General features: G+C 42.8%; 1 protein-coding gene across 2 annotated transcripts in view; it reads right to left on the bottom strand.

Moving 5' to 3' along the window:
• MC5R (melanocortin 5 receptor) overlaps nt 1-21,239 on the bottom strand; it is a 130,070-nt gene that overhangs the window by 41,335 nt on the left and 67,496 nt on the right. The window contains exon 1 of one of the 2 annotated variants that reach the window (XM_075316410.1): nt 1,182-1,270. The exons of the other annotated variant lie outside the window; for it this stretch is intronic. The gene's annotated coding sequence lies outside the window, so the exon portion shown is untranslated. Of the gene's footprint in view, nt 1-1,181; nt 1,271-21,239 lie in introns of those variants that run through there. 2 annotated transcript variants of the gene reach the window in all.

The raw sequence follows: 21,239 nt of genomic DNA, 5'->3' as shown, positions 1-21,239 counted from the left end.
GATAGTACAATATTACAAAAAGATCTGGATAAGATGTCAGAATGGGCAGATACTTGGCAAATGAGATTTAATGTTGATAAATGTAAAGTAATGCACCTAGGACAGAGTAATCCTATAACTGCGTATACATTAAATGGAAGTAAACTCGGGACTACAGAACAGGAGAAGGACTTGGGTATTCTCATTACAAATAAGCTGAGCAGCAGCACTCAATGTCAAGCAGCAGCTGCTAAAGCAAATACGATTTTAGGTTGTATAAAAAGAGAGATTAGATCCCCTGATCCCTCTATAAATCACTAGTAAGGCCACATAAAAAGGACATTCAGAAGTTAGAGTTAGTTCAAAGGCGGGCAATTAGACTACTACAAGGAATGGAAGGCCTCCCATATGATGAGAGGTTGAAAAAGTTAGATATGCTTAGCTGAGAAAAAAGACGTCTCAGAGGAGATCTCATTTATTTTTATAAATACATGTGTGGTCAATATAAAGGACTGGCACATGACTATTTCTTCCAAAGACAATACTAAGGACCAGGGGACACTCACTGCGAGTGGAAGAAAAGCGATTCCGACAGCTAAATAGGAAAGGCATTCAACAGTTAGAGCAGTCAGACTGTTGAATGCCCTACCACAAGAGGTAGTAATGGCAGATACTATAACAGCTTTTAAAAAAGGGCTGGATGATTTCCTCAGTACACAAAACATTGTTGGTTATAAATGACTTAGTGACCAAATGTAGAACTGGTGGAGGAAGGTTGAACTAGATGGAACTAGGTCTTTTTTCAACCTAAGTAACTATGTAACTATATGTAATGCAGCTTGGCATGGAGTCGATCAGCCTGTTGCACTGCTGAGGTGTTATGGAAGCCCAGGTTGCTTTGATAGCAGCCTTCAGCTCGTCTGCATTGTTGGGTCTGGTGTCTCTCATTTTCCTCCTGACGATACATAGATTCTCTGTAGGATTTAGGTCCGGTGAGTCTATTGTCCAATCGAGCACAGTGATACTGTGGTTATTAAACCAGGTATTGGTACTTCTAGCAGTGCAGACAGGTGTCAAATATTTCTGAAAAATGAAATGAATCTCCAAAAAGCTTGTCAGCAGAGGGAAGCATGAAGTGCTCTACAATTTCCTGGTAGACGGCTGCACTGACTTTGGTCTTGATAAAAACACAGTGGACTTACACCAGCAGATGACATGGCTCCCCAAAGAATCACTGATTGTGGAAACTTCAAACTAGACATCAAGCAGCTTGGATAGTGGTCCCTCCACTCTTCCTCCAGACTCTGGGACCTTGATTTACAAATGAAATGTAAAACTTACTTTAATCTAAAAACAACACCTAGGACCACTAAGCAACAGTCCAGTTCTTCTTCTCTTTTGCCCAAGTATGACGCTTCTAGCGTTGTCTATTGGTCATGAATGGCTTGACACAAGGAATGCGACAGTTGTTTCCCATGTCCTGGATACCTCTGTGTGTGTGTGTGTGTGTGTGTGGTGGCTCTTGAAGCACTGACTCCAGCAGCTGTACACTCCTTGTGAATCTCCCCCAAATTTTTGAATGACCTTTTCTTAACAATCCTATCAAGTATGCGGTTAACCCAGGTGCTTGTGCACCATTTTTTTACCACACTTTATCTATTCTATTTCTACCTTTTTGTATTGAGTTAGTGAAATAATCTCACTTTTTGATGGTATTCTAATTTATTGAGATGCAGCTGTATGAGCTCACTGATGGATTTCTTGATATTTGTGATACATGGAAGCTGTAGAAGCTACTGTAGATTGATCAAACCCTTTTTGAAAAAAAAATGCATTCAGTTAAAGAAAAAACCTTTATATATTGTATGACCATTGACATGTCTGACTCATTTAAGGAAGTAAGAAAACAAAATGCAAACTTTAAAGAGTTTCTCATGTCCAAGATCCTAACCTAATATGTAGTATGCATAACAATAATAAAATTATCAAATTCCTTTAATTATAAATATAATATAGTTCTCCTGATATAGGCATGTCTCTTACCTCATGTGCAGGGCATTACAGCTTAGGTATCCATGGTTACAACCACTCATATAGCGGTAGTTAGTTGACCTTGGTCATATCCATGAATACCTATGCTACAATGGGGTAAGAGACATGGCTATATCAAGAGAATTATATTACATTTCTAATTGGAGGTATTTGCTAATATTTTTACTATGCCTACTACATATTGGGATAAGATCTTGGAGATGCGAATACTTCTTTAATACATGCCTTAAATTATCTATAAATGTGAAGAATTTATACATTTTCCCACTGAAACACCTATAATAGAAAGAAATTCTCTACTGTGTAAAACCCAATCAAGCTAGTAATGTGCAATAGAGCGCAAAAATACAGAAACAGAACTAATATACCATATTTTTCAGATTATAAGACACACTTTTCCTCCCAAAAATTTGGGAAGAAAATGAAAGGTGCCTCTTAAAATCCGAATATAGCAGTGTCCCAGATGCTCTGGTTTCAAATGATGGCACCCAGAGTCAGCACGTGCGCAGATGGAGCTCTCAGCTGAGAGCTTCATCTGCGCACGCGCTGCTACAGGCGCCATTTCTTTAAAGCCAGGACCACCGACAGAGCATCTGGGACACCTGCCAGACAGGCTTGCGCCACAAAGTCACCGCAGGTTCCGCTGCCAGGACAGACCCCACGCTGTCAGGACAGACCCCCACCGCTGCCAGGACAGACCCCCACCCCAGACAGGACAGACTCCACCGCTGCCAGGACAGACCTCACTAGCACCGCCCCTGTCTCCTGTGACTCCACTCCACCACTGCTGCCGACCCCCGCCGGTAGGACAACACTAAATTTGGGGTGCGTCTTATAAAACAAAAAATACTGTAACCTGTAGATCTATTTTTTGATGAATAAATAAACCTCATACTTGCAAAAAATGTCAACCATATAATTTTTTAATAATAACACACACATTGCAAAAAAATAAAATGTTTAAAATGGAGGCGGAAGGGCACATACAGAACAAACACAAAGGAATATTTAAATGTAGACTGAGTATGTAAGGTTAAATATATATGAAAAAGATAATCCCAATAATTACTCTAAAAATAAGAAGTGATAGTGTGTATAGTGGCTAGTGGGATGTACAGAAGAAAAAAGTAAAAAGAATTTAATAAACAAAAATCCTTCCAATAGGGAGTAAGAATGATATACTGCTTTGGAATGAAAACCAATTCCTTACAATAAAGAAAAGGAAGTATATGTGAAATGCCAGTTTGAGTGTGGGGCAGTTAGAACACTACATCATGAACCTGGGTCAGTACCTCTTCTGTTCGCTTTCCTTTACCTAATTCCTTTCTAGAAAGATTAGCATTGCCGTCTTTACTTAGGGGACTCTTTGATAATCTGGCAAATGTGTTCTGGTATATTTTCTTCACTTTGGTATCAGGCAGTTTATACAGCATATTATATTTATGCATTGGCTGGCCCTAGTGGTCTAGTGTTATTCCTTATTGGTAGTAGTTGGTTGTCATTACGAATTCATGGCTGCACAATGTATTATTAAACATCCTTATTAGAAGGATTTTGTTTGTTATACTCTTTATACTATGTATTAGCTTTTGTGGTACTTCTCCTTTTGTGTAGCACACAAGCTACTAGTATGTTCATGTGCTGCCCCCATACCAGCAGCCGGGCTGCTCAGATCCGGATCCGCGGTGGCTCAAGGGGTCTCCAGACCCCGGGGTCGTGTGGCCATTCGATTTAAATGGGGTGTTAAACTATGTACAGGGGGAAATGGAAGTTCGTGACGCCACCCACTGTGCGTGGTAATGTGAAATACCACCACTGCTGCTGTGGCCTTTTCCGTGGCACCTTCTCACTACTGGATCCTCAAGTTTGGAACTATTCGGGTCCCACTCACCCATATGGCTAACGGAGTGAGCTTGCTCTCAGGGATCACGCGTAGGAGTTCTTTGGACTGTAGTTTGGGAAAGTCCTATCCCATCGGTGCGCTAGTACCCCGATTTTGGAGCGGGTTGGGGATGAATCTTGAAGTCTTCACTCTCGTCAGGTTAATTACCGGAACGCGTGAAGCTACTTCCCGGCCTAGGGTCCACGTACCCCGTCGTGCCCTGGCCCCAGTCCGGTGATGGCTCAAGGCCGCCGGCTGACCTCCTCGGCAGTCCATGCCCCTTGACACGATCCTCTGCGACCGGGAAACCAGCTCACACCAGGCCCAGACCAACGTCTGCTACCTAGTACTCAAGGAGCCCAGCTCCTACCCTGTGACCTCTCCTCTTGAGAGTCACCACACAACTCCTCTTTACTCTTTTTCCACCTTGTCACTCTCCCCCACCAACCACCATATGGGCGGCCCTATTCCCTTCACGCTCCCCAATGGCATGTCTAGTGGGTACGGTGCAGTGTTCCTAGGATTTTGACTGGCTAAGCTGTTAGCAACACCAAAGGACGAGGATCTGTAAGCAAGGAGGAGTGGATACTGTGCAGGAGGGCAGGTTGCACAATACCTTGTGACGACCTGATAGGCCAGGGCATCAAATTCCCCCTTGGTTAAACGTAGCTCATCCCTGAGCTACAGGACACCAGAGGTTTATTTTTGTTTTTAACTGCAAAAAAAGAATATAACAGGTTAACACAATTTTATTTACAGTCTCCATCTCTCACAGGGGAGGCACTTTACTTAAACAGTACTAAAATTGTCAAGAGTTTGTCGCCCAACGGTGGGACACTACCATTTTTTCTGGTAACGGAGGCTCAACCTGCTCCGTTGCAGCCTCTTCTTGCGACAGTCCAGTCCCAACGTCCCGGATCCCAATAACCCGCCACCCAAACAACCTGACCACCTGGAAACCTATCCGCGGGTCCGTGACCAGGTTAAGGTCCCGGGTGTTGTCTTCTTGACGACTCTGGTTGGCAAAGGAGGAGCAACTATTTTACAAAACACAAGTTCGTGTTGGTCACGGCAGTCTTGTGACCATGGACCATATTTACTTATATATAATAACCTCAACGAAGTCCATGTACCGGTGGTACACATTTTCAACAATTTTCTTGCAAATCTGGTGACTTTCACTCTTTTCATTAAAACTGGTTGATTAGGCACTTATTTACTAACATTTTCTATATGAAAAATAACAAACTATGAAAAATAACAAACGAAAGCACCGATACCTGACAATTCTATGGCATCATAACTACTGGTACTGTAACATTTTTCTAGTAGTAGACTGTCGGGTCCCATAGCCACGCTTCTTTGTGACTACGTGCTACTGACGCCGACACATTCCCTTCCTCAAACATCACATTTGTAGTTACCTCCAGGGCATACCAGCCCCATTTCCCGCAATGGCGGGTATAGGTAACCATCTCTTCAGGCTGAAGGTTACACTCCAGGTGGCCCCAAGGCAGGTGCTGCGCCACATCTCGTTGGTACACATACATCCCCACTGTGAGGCCTGCTTCGCGGATAAACCCCCATCCTTGCTCGGGGTCAAACCGCTCCTCAAGGCCATGGCACCGTGGCCCTTTAACTCGAGAAGCAGCACTCCTTATCTGCTCTTTTTCTGCTCGATCACAGACCGCAAGCTCCCGTCGTCGCTGGTCTCGGGTTACGATCTCTGTTTGCAGCTGGTATCATTGTCGTTTCCAGTAGGGGTTATCAGCATCTGGCCTCAGCTCCCTATCTGGCTCTGGCTTTACTTGGACTTTGGCGGCCCCAACAGCCGTCGGGATACCACGCGGTAGCGGAACAGGTGAACATCTTGGTTCCACTTTCGTAGGTGCAAACTGATAAACCGACTGCTCCGCAGCCGGGGTTGCAGGGTCCGGGTGCTCCACCTCTGAGGACTGGCCTGGTGATGCGGCCGGGTTTGGTCTGGCCTGTGTCTGAGTGACCGCTACCGTGACTGGAAGGAGGGTCGTGGTCTGGATCTCTGCAGCTGGAGCTTCTTGTAGATGCACTGAAGGTTCCGCTGCCGGGGTTGGTGTGGGCAGCTCAGCATCCGCCGAGGACGGGGTAGGTGACAGTGGAGTGCTCACCGCGAGCGGGGGCAGTCCAGATCCCTCAGCCGCTGTGGCCAAATTTGGGTAATCAGTAGGGCCTGGGTAACCGCTTACCCTCTCTTCAAATGGGATTTTGATCTCACGGGTTCGCACCGCCGCAGCCAGGCTTCTCATCTTTTCCCTCCAGTGGTTCAGTATAAACAGGAACTCCGTCCGCATTTTCCTGCACAGCTGCTCCATTTCCTCCTCTATCCATGTCACGGTCAAATATACCTTCATCCAGGATCCAGGAACTCATTAAAAGGAAGAGACTAGAGGCTGTTATTTTTGCAAAAGGAGGATCTACAAAATATTAATGTCACTTTTATGTTGAGGTGCCCATACTTTTTCACCGCTCAAATTTTGTTTAAATGTGGATTGCACATTTTCTGTTAGTACAATAAACCTAATTTCAATCCAGAAATATTACTGAGTCCATCAGTTATTAGATATATGAAACTGAAATAGCTGTTGCAAAAACCCAAATTGTTATGAAGAAAAAAGGTTAACATTAATAGAGGTGCCCAAACCTTTTCATATATATATATATATATATATATATATATATTTTTAATTTTAACTACTATGAAGTTTATTTATTCATCAAGTACAGATCTCTAACTTCTCTTAGTGTATATAGGCTTTGGCAAGCGGTAGATAAGAATTATATGCTGTTGCACATCATCACTTACTTAAATGTCAAAACATATAGCAATATCCTGGGTACTTTGTATTGTTTAAATTGGGGCACTATTCAATACCCTACACTCTTTGATGTGACCCAAAGCTTTACCTGCTGCATTATGGTTTAACTTTTTTTATTTTTTTGTCCACCCCTCAAAAAATATGGGCACAATCAAAAAGACTTGCTGACAAAAGTACAATGGTTTAATACAGATAACCAAATATTGGTTGGCATTTAAAAAGAAAAAAATAACAAAAAGAAAATATGAATATAAATAATACTGTTATTCAAAACAACTGTTATAAGAATTGTTTAATTTGTGTATTTGAAAGTCAACATGAAAGGACATAATTAATTTTATCGAGAGACAGATATTGAAAAGCATAATTAGATGGCAAGGCATATAAGTTGAATTACGCAAGCATGACTAGTTTATTAGTGGAACCTTGTGAATATTGCATATTAATTTAATTTCCAAGGTGTTAATGCCAGTTGAAAAAGTCTTTTTATCTTCTACGCAACTAAGAGTATTTGAAGTGGGTGAGAACAAATATCCAATTACCAACTCTAATTCCCATCAAAAGTAATGAGTTTGAAGCTGCTACCCTACATGGGTTGTATATTTGAAAGTGTTGTGACACCTACACACTACACCTACGGGATCTTTTATGACATCCCTTTCTAAATCCAAAAGCATTAATATGGAGTTGGTCCCTGCCTTGCAGGTATAATAGCTTCCACTCTTTTTGGAAGACTTTCTATAAGATTCAATAGTGTGTCTGTGGAAATTTTTGCTCCTTTATGTAGAAAATATTTTTTTTAAATTAAACACTGATGTTGTTTTAGAGGATCTGCCTCCCAGTCTCTGTTTTAGTTGATCACAAAGATATTCAATAGGGTTGCTGTCAGGGCTCTATATGGGCCAGTCAAGTTTTCGACATCAAACTCACCCAACTTTGTCTTTATAGATCTTTGGCTTTGTATACTGGAACACAATTGTGTTAGAACAGAAAATGGCCTGCTCCAAACAAATAACATAAAGTTGCATAATCAGCCACCAAAACCATAACCAATATGGAAGGCAATATGCATCCAACACCCCAGATAAACACCAAAAATAGTATGCAAACCAAAAGTCCAAAAATATATAATAATAATCTTTATTAGTCAAGAATAGTAAAAAACAATCGAAAAAGAATGGACCAACCCAAGAGACGGATGATATTGATAGCCCCCTACCCAGCACCAACCCTGTAATAATATAAGGACCCATAAATATGAGCTGTAAAATATATATGAATCACAATTGAAGAAGTAGATGCAACTAAAATTTCACCTAAATCAATATGATTTATAGGTCATGAATTATATATTCACAAGTGTGTGTCTATGTATATTTATAATACATAGACGAGCATCATACATTCAGTTGTTGATTGTATATTAATAAATAGATTACTAGTCTACAGGGCCCAGAACAAGGTAATCAGTGCGGTATCCCCACACACCTGACGCATGTTTCACAACCAAAGTGCTTCGTCCACTTATATAGGTTGAAAAAAGACCTAGGTCCATCTACTTCAACTTTCCTCCAAGAATTATATATTTTGACACTAAATCATTTTTAATCAACAATGTTGTGTGCACTGAGGAAATCATCCAGCCCTTTTTTAAAAGTTGTTATAGTGTCAGCCATTACTACCTCTTGTGGTAGGGCATTCCACAATCTGACTGCTTTAACTGTAAAGAACCTTTTCCTATTTAGCTGCCAGAATCTCCTTTATTCTACTTGCAGTAAGTACCCCCTGGTTCGTAGAATTGTCTTTTGAAGGAATACAGTAAGTCATGTACCTGTCCTATGCACTAGCCACACATGTATTTATACATATAAATGAGATCTCCTCTGAGACGTCTTTTTTCTGAGCTAAACAAATCCAACTTTTTTGACCTCTCATCATATGGGAGGCCTTACATTCCTTGCAATAATTTAGTTGCTCGCCATTTAACTGACTTAGAACTAACTAACTTCTGAATATACTTTTTAAAAATTTTTTTAAAAAAATCAAAGCTGCCATCAAGCCCTAGGTTGGTAATGTGGAGGCGTATATGAGACACCCCCATTACTAACCCTGCAAATCAAAAGAAATAAACACACACAGAAAATCCATTGTTTGAAATAAAAAATAGAGAAACCCACTATTACCCATTTACTAACCCCCAAAACACAGCTACAGATCCAAAGTAATCCACCTGATGTCCCACGATGATCCTTGGCTCTACTGCATCCAGATGCTGCAGTGACACAAAAAGTTACTGGTCACTGCAGTCTCTGGGACACACTGAGTACAGCAGGGGAGCTCCGGCAATCAGAGGCAAGAATGGTCTTCTCGCTGCCCTGGCTGTTTAACAAATTAAATGCCCCAATCAATAGAGATCACAGCATTCAGGAGTCTGGGAGATGGAGCGTGCTCCTTCTCCAACATAATCAACAGGATCCCCACAACATGATCACAGGGTCCTGATAGTAGTCATGGCAAACCGAGATTGTCATAATGACCCCCGAGTTTCCTGGCTATGGTAGCCTGTTAGACCATGCCAGCAGCATGGTCTAAAAGGCTTCTGTCAGTGTAACAATGACAGGTATAATAAATTTCAATACATTATACCAGTGATTAGAGTAACAAAAATTAAAATCATAATAAATTAGAGTTAAAAAAGTTGTACAAGTTTGCAAAAAGAATATTTAAAAATAATCACTATTTAAGAACAGAAAAAAAATAATGCATATTATTATGTAAAAGTCAAAATAAAACAAAAAAAACACATATTTGGTATCGCTGCATCTAGAAAGACTCGATGTATAAAACTGTAAACAATATTTAACCAATTCAGTAAACAAAAAATATGCCAAAAATTGATGCTTTTTCATCTTACTGCTGAAAAAAGTACATTGAAAAAGTTTACAATAAAAAAAATGGTACAGATAAAACGTCATCTTCTCCTGCAAACACATAAGTGGCCATATAGCTCCATAAGCAAAGAAATAAAAGAAGCTGTAACTTTCAGAATATAATGATGTAAAATAAAAACATTTTTTTCTATAAAATTGTTCTTATTGTGCAAAAGAGGCAAAAACATAAAAAAAATGTGGTATCACTGTAATCATACTGCCCCAAAGAGTAAAGCTGTCTTAACACTTTTACCACACAGTGAACAGTTAAAATTTTTTTTTCCTGAATTGCTGGATCTTGTTCATACTCCCTCCCTAAAATCAGAATAGAAAGCGAACAAAAAAGGATATGGGCCCAAACTTGTTACCAACAAAATCTTTTACTTATCTTGCAAGTAACTAGCCCTCACATGACTCTGTTGGCAGAAAAATAAAAAACTATAGCCTTCAAACTATGGTGATGTTAAAAACCTTACTTTATAAAAAAAAAAAGTTTTCTTTTAATGAGATAGAAACTAAACCTCAATATATATATATGTGTGAACAACGACAAGGCAGAGTCCAGCAATAACGTGAGCAATCCAGGATGCTGTTAAAAAAATTTTTCTTTCTTTTTATTCATAAATTCATTAAAATATAATGGTCCAAGAAATTCAGAACAGCATTATCGCAGGAAAGTAGCGCAGATAGGACTACGCGTTTCAGCGGTAAAATCCGCCTTCTTCACGGTCCAGAATCTGATCTGCTTTCCAAACATAGAACCTTATATACATCTCACTCCCATCAGGGTAATTACAAACATTACAAAAAATTATTTTTTAAGTGATACAAAAGCATAACACAGTATTGCCGCATGCAATATGTAGGTTGCACGATGAACCCCCTTAAAACCAGAATCCGCAAACATCTTTCAGATGCTAGCAATTTGCCAATGGTTGGTGCATCAGTAGTATCCCAACATTTTTCAAAAAAACACAATGGGGATTTACGCGGTTTCTCTTTTATGGGCATAGAGCATGTAAGAAAACCATTGAGAGAGGGAGATTTTCATAAAAAAGTGCTTGCAAGAGAGAGTAGGTGGATATTTGAGCTGGGGACTCGCATGCCACAGGGCTTTAATAATCGCATGGATATCATTATGCACTATTGATACATTGTTGCATTATATGTTGCTGGCTATTACTACTGTGTTATGCTTTTGTATCACTTAAAAAATAATTTTATGGTCAGGTTATTGGATTTTCTGATTGTATTTTTCTCCAAAATGTTGAATCCTTTCCTTATAATTCTTATGCATGCTGTATATTGATTAATATGCGGATAGCTTACATGTTTGATTTGCTTTTCTAGCTCATGTTTTTAAATCTCTCACACATGTTTGTAATTACCCTGATGGGAGTGAGATGTATATAAGGTTCTATGTTTGGAAAGCAGATCAGATTCTGGACCGTGAAGAAGGCGGATTTTACCGCTGAAACGCGTAGTCCTATCTGCGCCATTTTCCTGCGATAATGCTGTTCTGAATTGCTTGGACCATTATATTTTAATGAATTTATGAATAAAAAGAAAGAAAAAATTTTTTTAACAGCATCCTGGATTGCTCACGTTATTGCTGGACTCTGCCTTGTCGTTGTTCACATTTGTATGGATGGACTCCTACGTCCTGATCCGGGCAGAACGGAGTTAACCAGGTCAGCTGAGGTTCCAGGTGATTCACAGGAGTGAGCTGGTCTACATTGTTGGACATATATATATATATATATATATATATATATATATATATATAAATATATATATATTTATATATTTATTTATTATTATTTATTATTATAGCGCCATGTATTCCATGGCGCTTTACAAGTGAAAGAGGGTATACATACAACAATCATTAACAGTACAAAACAGACTGGTATAGGAGGAGAGAGGACCCTGCCCGCAAGAGCTCACAGTCTACAGGGAATGGGTGATGGTACAATAGGTGAGGACAGAGCTGGTTGCGCAGTGGTCTACTGGACTGAGGGCTATTGTAGGTTGTAGGCTTGTTGGAAGAGGTGGGTCTTCAGGTTCCTCTTTAAGCTTTCCACGGTAGGTGAGAGTCTGATGTGCTGAAGTAGAGCATTCCAGAGTATGGGGGATGAACGGGAGAAATCGTGTACGTGATTGTGGGAAGAGGAGATAAGAGAGGAGCAGAGAAGGAGATCTTGTGAGGATCTGAGGTTGCGTGCAGGTAGGTACCGGGAGGCTAGGTCCCAGATGTAGGGGGGAGACAGGTTGTGCATGGTTTTGTATGTCATTGGTAATGTTTTGAACTGGAGTCGTTGGGTGATGGGAAGCCAGTGAAGGGATTGGCAGAGTGGCGAGGCTGGGGAGTAGCGAGGGGAGAGGTGGATTAGGCGGGCCACAGAGTTTAGGATAGATTGGAGGGGTGCAAGAGTGTTGGAAGGGAGGCGAGAGAGTAGGAGGTTGCAGTAGTCAAGACGGGAGATGATGAGGGCATGCACTAATGTTTTTGCTGATTCTTGGTTAAGGAAAGCACGGATCCAGGAGATATTTTTGAGTTGTAATCGGCATGAGTTGAAGAGGGCTTGGATGTGTGGCTTGAAGGATAGAGCAGAGTTGAGGGTTACTCCAAGGCAACGTGCTTGTGAGACTGGGGAGAGTGAGCAACCATCAAGTTTGATGGAAAGGCTTGGAGGCTCTTGGAGGAGATGAGTGAGGAGGGGGAAAGACGATGAACTCTGTTTTGTCCATGTTAAGTTTTAGGAATCGCACAGAGAAAAAGGATGAAATAGCAGACAGACATTGTGGGATTTTGGTTAGTAGATAGGTAATGTCAGGTCCAGAGAGGTAGATCTGTGTGTCATCGGCATAAAGATGATACTGGAAGCCGTGGGACTCTATGAGCTGTTCCAGGCCAAAGGTGTAGATGGAGAACAGCAGGGGTCCAAGAACTGAGCCTTGGGGGACACCGACAGATAGGGGGCGAGATGAGGAAGTGGTGGGAGAATGGGAGATGCTGAAAGTTCGGTCGGTTAGGTATGAAGAAATCCAAGATAGGGCCAAGTCTGTGATGCCCAGAGATGAGAGAATCTGTAGTAGGAGGGAATGGTCTACTGTGTCAAAGGCAGAGGACAGGTCCAATAGGAGGAAGATAGAGTAGTGTCACTTGGCTTTGGCGGTTAGTAGGTCATTAGTGACTTTAGTTAGGGCAGTTTCAGTGGAATGATGCGGTCGGAAGCCAGATTGTAGCTGGTCAAAGAGGGAGCAGGATGAGAGGTATGAGGACAGTTCAAGATGGACATGCTGTTTTAGTAGTTTTGAGGCACAGGGGAGAAGGGATATGGGGCTATAGTTTGACACAGAGGATGGGTCAAGGGAGCGCTTTTTGAGGATGGGTGTAATAGAGGCATGTTTAAAGAATGAAGGGAATACACCAGTTGTTAGTGATAGGTTGAAGAGATGGGTTAGGGCTGGGATGAGGACTGTGGTGATGTTGGGGATGAGGTGGGATGGGAGCGGGTCCAGTGCACAGGTTGTTAGATGTGATCTTGAGAGTAGAGTGGAAAGATTGTTTTCTGTCATGGCGGAGAAGCTGGATTTGGAGGAAGAAGGCTGAGTAGTTGTGAGAAGTGGCTGTAGTGATTGTGGGCCAAATATTGCTCTGATGTTGTCAATCTTCTGCTTGAAGAAAGAGGCAAAGTCTTCAGCTGAGAGGAGAGGAGAGGGAGGTGGTGCTGGAGGACGGAGGAGAGAATTGAAAGTGTTGAATAGCTGTTTAGGGTTGTGAGAGAGAGAGGATATGAGGGATGAGAAGTAGGTTTGTTTTGCAGCAGTGAGTGTAGACTTGAAAGTGGTCAGGGACTCTTTATATGCAATGAAGTGCTCAGTGGAATGAGACCTTTTCCATCTGCACTCAGCAATTCTGGAAGCCCGTCTTAGTTCTTTAGTCTGCTTCATGTGCCAGGGTTGCCTGTTGATTGTGCAGGTTTTGGTGTGTGAGAGGGGGGCAGCTGATTCGAGAACTGCAGAGATTGTAGTGTTGTATAAAGTTGTAGCAGCATCTGCATCGTGTAGAAATGCAATGTCTGAGAGGGAGAAGGGACTGAGAAAGGGCGTGTAAATCAATGTGTTTGATATTTCTGCGAGAGTGTGAAAGTTTGTGGAGGGGGGGTACTTGGCAAAGAGAGGGAAGAGAATGTGAGTAGGTTGTGGTCAGACAGGGGGAGAGGCGAGTTAGAGAGGTTAGATATCGAACAGAGGCGAGTGAAGATGAGGTCCAGCGTGTGGCCATCTTTGTGAGTGATCCACGTGAAAGGCAGAAAGTGTATCCAGCTCACCTGTTATTAGAGTCCATACTCCCCTCCAAGGTGCACGAGGCCTGCTGGTCAGTCCATACCGGTGCGTGTAAGTTATGATTAAGGACTCTTCTGATTTTAGATAATTTTTTCGGCCGAAACGCGTAAAGTTTCACCTGCTATACATATTTTTGTACAGTGAGTTCCCCGACATTATTTTACCTGGATACCAATAAAATATTTTTTTTATATATTTTATTGAATTGGTGCTGGGCCCATTCCTTTCTTTCCTAATCTCCCATCTTTGTGAGTAGCTGCAGAAGACCATTGGGTGAGGCCGAAGGAGGAAGCGAGTGTTAGAAGTTTGGAGACAGATGAGTGGGAAGTGTCAATGTGGATATTGAAATCACCCATAATGATGGTGGGGATGTCAGTGGAAAGGAAGTGTAGTAGCCAGGTGGTGAAATGATCAAAAAAGACAGTGGCTGGCCCTATATATATCTTCTAATGTTGTTATCGTAATTGTCTGAGAAGTAAAACTGACACTTATACCACAAGGTAAATGGCATAAAAAAATAAATAGAGCCAATTCTTTCACTTTTGTTGATATATCTATTTTGCTTCCCACAGATCACAGTAGGGCTTTGATCACATTTATACGTGCTCTATAGTGATGAGCGAGTATGCTTGTCACTACTCGGTACTTGCACGAGTATCACTGTACTCGGGCTACTCGGCGGGTACCGAGTAATTTCGCGATACTCGTGCTGTACTCGTGGTCTTCATCCCTGCATGTTTTCGCTCTTTTGAGAGCCAGCCCTCATTCAGGGATTGGCTGGCAGATAACTGCAATGCCACAGCCCTGTTAGTTGTGGAATTGCAGTGATTGGCCGACCCGCACAGCGTGACCGAGCTTTTATACAGGCGGGCGCGCTGTGCTCTGCACACAGCCATCTCATATTCCCTGCTTTCCCCGCCCACAGGCGCCTATGATTGGTTGCAGTGAGACACGCCCCCACGCTGAGTGACAGGTGTCTCACTGCACCCAATCACAGCAGCCGGTGGGCGTGTCTATACTGTGCAGTGAAATAAATAATTAAATAATGAAAAAAAACGGCGTGCGGTCCCCCCAATTTTAATACCAGCCAGATAAAGCCATACGGCTTCCTTTCCTTTACCCAGACCCACAACCCTGCCACTGTACCCTCCTGCCCTTTGCACACTCAAACTCATTGTTACTAAGCCATTATACTAGCAAACACTGAGGAAACTTAGTGGCATCCTAAACGTGGCTGTTGGACTTCTGTATTGTCCCACTAGTGCAAAGATATTTGCAGCATGTCTGCCTGCATTGCACACTCAAACTCATTGTTACTAAGACATTATACTAGCAAACACTGAGGAAACTTAGTGGCATCCTAAACGTGGCTGTTGGACTTCTGTATTGTCCCACTAGTGCAAAGATATTTGCAGCACGTCTGCCTGTATTGCACACTCAAACTCATTGTTACTAAGCCATTATAATAGCAAACACTGAGGAAACTTAATGGCATCCTAAACGTGGCTGTTGGACTTCTGTTGTTGTGAATGTTAGTTATGTCTTGGCTGCTGGGAGGCTCCCTGTGGTGGCCAGGAAGGGTTTGGATAGAGACCAGGTGTGTTGTGCAGTGGGTGTTTCCTTTCCTAACTCTCTGCCTATTTAAGTCCTGGTCTGATTGCAGGCTGTTGCGGGATGTCAGTTGTTCTTTGTATCTCTAGTCTGCTTAATCCTGCTCTACACCACACCCACTCCAGATAAGTTCTTGATCTTTATTTATTGTCTGGTTCTTTGCTTATCTGGGTTTGTCATTTGTTGTGGTTGGTTTCAGTTTATTTCCTTCCAGGGATTTTCCCCCTCAGTGGATTGTTGAGGAACTCCCTGCCGTTCTGTGTGGAGTATAGCTCCTTTGGGTCCATGTGTTTATGGCTTGTTGAATTTGTTATAATTCTTGTTTTCTATTCATTGGTATGACAAGGGCACCTGGTATAGGACGGAGTTCAGATCGAGTGATCTGAGGGCCTTTTTGTACTATCAGGAAGTTGGTATTTTGCAGGGTTTTTCTCTGGCTACCATCAGTCCCTTTCCTGTCCTTTCCTATTTTAGTCAGTGGGGGCCTCACCTTTTGCTAATCCTGTCATCTACCTGTGTATTGTGTTTTTCCTATATCACCGCAGTCTTTGAATGTGGGGGGCTTGCTATTCTTGTCTATTTTCTGAGGCAGAGAGTTATTCATCTTTCCTACCTTTAGGATAGTTAGTTCTCTGGCTGATTTCGCGGTGCACAGGATGTTAGTTCACCCCTCGGCTACTTCTAGTTGTGTTGGTTAGTAAGGGGATGGCGGCCAGATTAGTTGCCAATGCTCTTGTCACCTTTTTGCCAATGATTTGTGGTGGTCTTCCATGGTTCCGGATCATAACAGTACATCCGGCCTAACAAATTTAAAGGGTACTCTTAAGAAGGAAAAAAAAAAGCTGCTGAGAATTTTTTTTTTTTTGGGTGTTTTTTCTCTTCTTCTTTGGGTTCTGTGGAAGATCCTTTTTGTCTAGCATGGATGAATTGGGTGAGCGTGTTGCTCATCTTGATGCTAAGGTTCGTCGTATAGAGTCTTATCTTGCACAGACTCCCCTTGCAGAGCCTAAAATTCCCGTTCCTGAATTTTTTTCGGGAGATAGGGCGAGATTTTTGAGCTTCAAAAATAATTGTAAATTATTTTTTGACCTGCGCCCTAAGTCCTCAGGGAATCCCGTACAGCAGGTTAAGATTGTCCTCTCCTTGCTGCGTGGTGAACCTCAGGACTGGGCCTTCTCTTTAGCGTCTGATGATCCGATTCTCAATGATGTGGACTCCTTTTTTCAGGCCTTGGGATTATTATATGACGAACCCAATATTGTGGACCAAGCAGAAAAGGTCTTGTTGTCCTTAACTCAGGGTTTGGATTCTGCAGAAACGTTTTGTCAGAAATTTTGTAAGTGGGCGGTCCTTACCAAATGGAATGATGATGCGCTTGCGGCTCTTTTTCGCAAGGGTATTGCGGATGCTGTGAAGGATGTAATGGTAGGATTTCCCGTCCCTTCTGGTCTTGATGCCTCTATGACCTTGGCCATTCAGATTGATAGGCGTTTATGTGAGCGCAGGAAGATACCTGCTGGTTTTGTGCCTGTGGAACAGCCTTTGGAGCCTATGGAGTGTGATAGGGTCCTTTCTAATGCTAGTCGGCAGGGGTTCAGATGGAAGAATAGACTGTGCTTCTATTGTGGAGACGCTTCTCATAACATCTCTGTCTGCCCTAAACGTGAAAGGAGATTGGCTACTTCTGTTACTGTGGGTTCTTTGCCACCAAAGTTTCTTTTGTCTGTCTCATTGATTTGCTCATTGTCTTCCTTTTCTGCATTTGCCTTTGTGGACTCAGGGGCAGCGCTCAATTTGATGGATTTTGGGTTTGCTAGGGATTGTGGTTTTCCCATGGTTCCTTTGCAAACTCCTATTCCTTTAAAAGGCATTGATGCTACCCCTTTGGCAGAACATAAACCCCAATTTTGGACCCAGGTGCCTATGAGAGTTGCACCAGCGCATCAGGAAACTTGTACATTTTTAGTATTGCATAATCTACAGGACACTTTGGTACTGGGATTTCCGTGGTTGCAGACCCATAATCCGGTTCTTGACTGGAGATCCTTGTCGGTAACTAGTTGGGGTTGTCAAGGTTTGCATCAGGACCTTTCCGTGTCGTCCACGTCTGCTCAGGCAGTTGATGTTTCAGCTTTCTTGTCTGATTTCCGTGATGTATTTAATGACCAGGAATCTGATTCTCTGCCCCCACACCGGGACTGTGACTGTGCCATTGAGTTGGTGCCCGGTTGTAAATTTTCCAAGGGGCGAATTTTCAACTTGTCTGTGCCCGAACATGATGCCATGCGGTCATACATCAGAGAATCATTGGAGAAGGGGCACATTCGGCCCTCCTCTTCTCCTTTGGGTGCTGGCTTCTTCTTTGTTCCTAAGAAAGATGGGTCATTGAGACCTTGTATTGATTACCGTCTTCTTAATAAAATGACGGTCAAATATCAGTACCCTTTGCCTCTGATGTCTGATCTGTTCTCTAGAGTGCAGAGTGCCAAATGGTTTACGAAACTGGATCTCAAGGGTGCGTATAATCTCATCCGTATTAAGGAGGGTGATGAATGGAAGACAGCTTTTAATACTCCTGAGGGGCATTTTGAGTACCTAGTGATGCCTTTTGGGCTCACTAATGCACCCTCCGTCTTCCAGGCCTTCATGAATGATATTTTTCGGGACCTTATTGGTAAATTTTTGATTGTGTATTTGGATGACATCTTGATTTTTTCTGATGATTGGGACTCTCATGTGGGGCAAGTACGGGATGTTTTTCAGATACTTAAGGATAATGCACTGTACATTAAGGGGTCAAAGTGCCTCTTTGGGGTGCAAAGGATTTCCTTTTTGGGCTTCATCCTGTCTCCCTCCGCTATTGAAATGGACCCGGTTAAGGTTCAGGCTATTTACGACTGGGTGCAACTCTAGCCTGCTTAATCCTGCTCTACACCACATCCACTCCAGATAAGTTCTTGATCTTTATTTATTGTCTGGTTCTTTGCTTATCTGGGTTTGTCATTTGTCATCTACCTGTGTATTGTGTTTTTCCTATATCACCGCAGTCTTTGAATGTGGGGGGCTTGCTATTCTTGTCTATTTCCTGAGGCAGAGAGTTATTCATCTTTCCTACCTTTAGGATAGTTAGTTCTCCGGCTGGGTTCGCGGTGCACAGGATGTTAGTTCACCCCTCGGCTACTTCTAGTTGTGTTGGTTAGTAAGGGGATGGCGGCCAGATTAGTTGCCAATGCTCTTGTCACCTTTTTGCCAATGATTTGTGGTGGTCTTCCATGGTTCCGGATCATAACATTCTGTATTGTCCCACTAGTGCAAAGATATTTGCAGCACGTCTGCCTGCATTGCCCACTCAAACTCATTATTATTAAGCCATTATACTTGCAAACACTGAGGAAACTTAGTGGCATCCTAAACGTGGCTGTTGGACTTCTGTATTGTCCCACTAGTGCAAAGATATTTGCAGCACGTCTGCCTGCATTGCACACTCAAACTCATTGTTACTAAGCCATTATACTAGCAAACACTGAGGAAACTTAGTGGCATCCTAAACGTGGCTGTTAGACTTCTGTATTGTCCCACTAGTGCAAAGATATTTGCAGCATGTCTGCCTTCATTGCACACTCAAACTCATTGTTACTAAGCCATTATACTAGCAAACACTGAGGAAACTTAGTGGCATCCTAAACGTGGCTGTTGGACTTCTGTATTGTCCCACTAGTGCAAAGATATTTGCAGCACGTCTGCCTGCATTGCACACTCAAACTCATTGTTACTAAGCCATTATACTAGCAAACACTGTGGAAACTTAGTGGCATCCTAAAAGTGGCTGTTGGACTTCTGTATTGCCCCACTAGTGCAAAGATATTTGTAGCACGTCTGCCTGCATTGCACACTCAAACTCATTGTTACTAAGCCATTATACTAGCAAACACTGAGGAAACTTAGTGGCATCCTAAAAGTGGCTGTTGGACCTCTGTATTGCCCCACTAGTGCAAAGATATTTGCAGCACGTCTGCCTGCATTGCACACTCAAACTCATTGTTACTAAGCCATTATACTAGCAAACTATGCTGCCAGTTTAAGGGCCGTAGTGGCATTGTCAGGGATAACTATTGTTGTTTATTCTGCTGTTAATAAAGCTAGACCACTGCTGAAATCTACACTACCTCTCAATTTTTACTACCACATTTTAAGTGCACAATCTTGTCGCAATCAAAATGAGTGGCAAAATGACAGATGCTGGTGGAAAGGGGAAGAGGCGTGTTGGAAAAGGAAAAAAAGGGTTTGTCCGTGGGGAAGGTGGCAAAGCTCCATTAACATCTGCTGAAGATAGACCATCTTCCAGCAAAAGTAAGATGTCTACTACTTACCGTGGACAATCCGATGTGCTCCCTTTTTTACGGACACGAACAACTGGAACAAAGGTAGATGATGGCCAAAAAAGGAAAATGCTTGAATGGATCTCAAGTGGTCCAACAAGTGCCCTCTCCGCCACCTCAACTACCGCATCCAAAAAACACCAGTCCTCTGAGTTGTCAGCCCAATCACACTTGCATTCTCCCAGCTCTGAAGTCTCCATCCGCCCTGCAGAGTATGGTGGAACTGAGATGGCTGAGTCTGCAGAGCTGTTCAGTCACACTATAGCCTGGGAATCAGAAGTCTGCTCCCAAGACACAGTGAGTACAGACCAGGAAATGGTCTACAGTGATGCCCAGAACCTTTGTGACTCTGATTCAGGCCGTGAGGACCAAGTTTCTGAGCATAATGTTGACCCTTTTTCACAAACTGTAACACCTGTTGTTATAGACAATGAGGAACATACTGATGACGATGAGACACAGATAACAGATTGGGATGATAACTTAAATATTCAGTCAGGGCAAGAAGAGGCTTGGTCTGAGCGTGAGGGGAGTGCAAACACAACAATTGATGAGGAAGTTCTAGATCCCACCTACTGTCAACCCACAGTCAGGCACTCGAGGAGGTCAACAGAGGCGGTGGAGGAGGATGCAACCGACGACAAAGTTACCTTGCACCTTCCTGGACAGAGTCGGAGCACTGGTAGCACGTCTACAACTGCATCCTCAGCCACCACTCTGCCTCTGAGCACTAGTCGGGGGGGCTCAGCAGGTCGCATGCCCTCTAAGCCTTGCGTAGCCTGGTCCTTTTTTGACATAGCAAAAGATCACCCAAATTATGTGATCTGTAAAATTTGTCATGATTCTGTTAGTAGAGGGCAAAACCTCAGCAGTTTGACAACTTCTTCCATGAATCGTCACATGAATAAATATCATATGTCCCAGTGGGAAGCTCACCGTGCTGCAATGCAGCCTAGCGGAGCGAACCATCCACCGCCTGCCCCTTCCAGTGCATCCGCGCGCTCTTCATCTTCTAGGACTGTGGGGACAGCTGTCACACCTGGTTTTCCACGCACAACTTCCACCACTGTAACCGCAACAGGCAGTTTGCTTGGTAGGTCATCAGTTGGTTTGGAAGGGGAAACAAGTACGTGTGTACAGCTCTCTCAGACATCGATAGCACCAACGTTGGATGAAGGCGACATCATGTCTACGCCTG

Source organism: Anomaloglossus baeobatrachus, chromosome 6 (genome assembly GCF_048569485.1).
Source record: "Anomaloglossus baeobatrachus isolate aAnoBae1 chromosome 6, aAnoBae1.hap1, whole genome shotgun sequence".
NCBI lineage: Eukaryota > Metazoa > Chordata > Amphibia > Anura > Aromobatidae > Anomaloglossus > Anomaloglossus baeobatrachus.
This window is presented reverse-complemented; position numbering and strand designations above follow the sequence as displayed.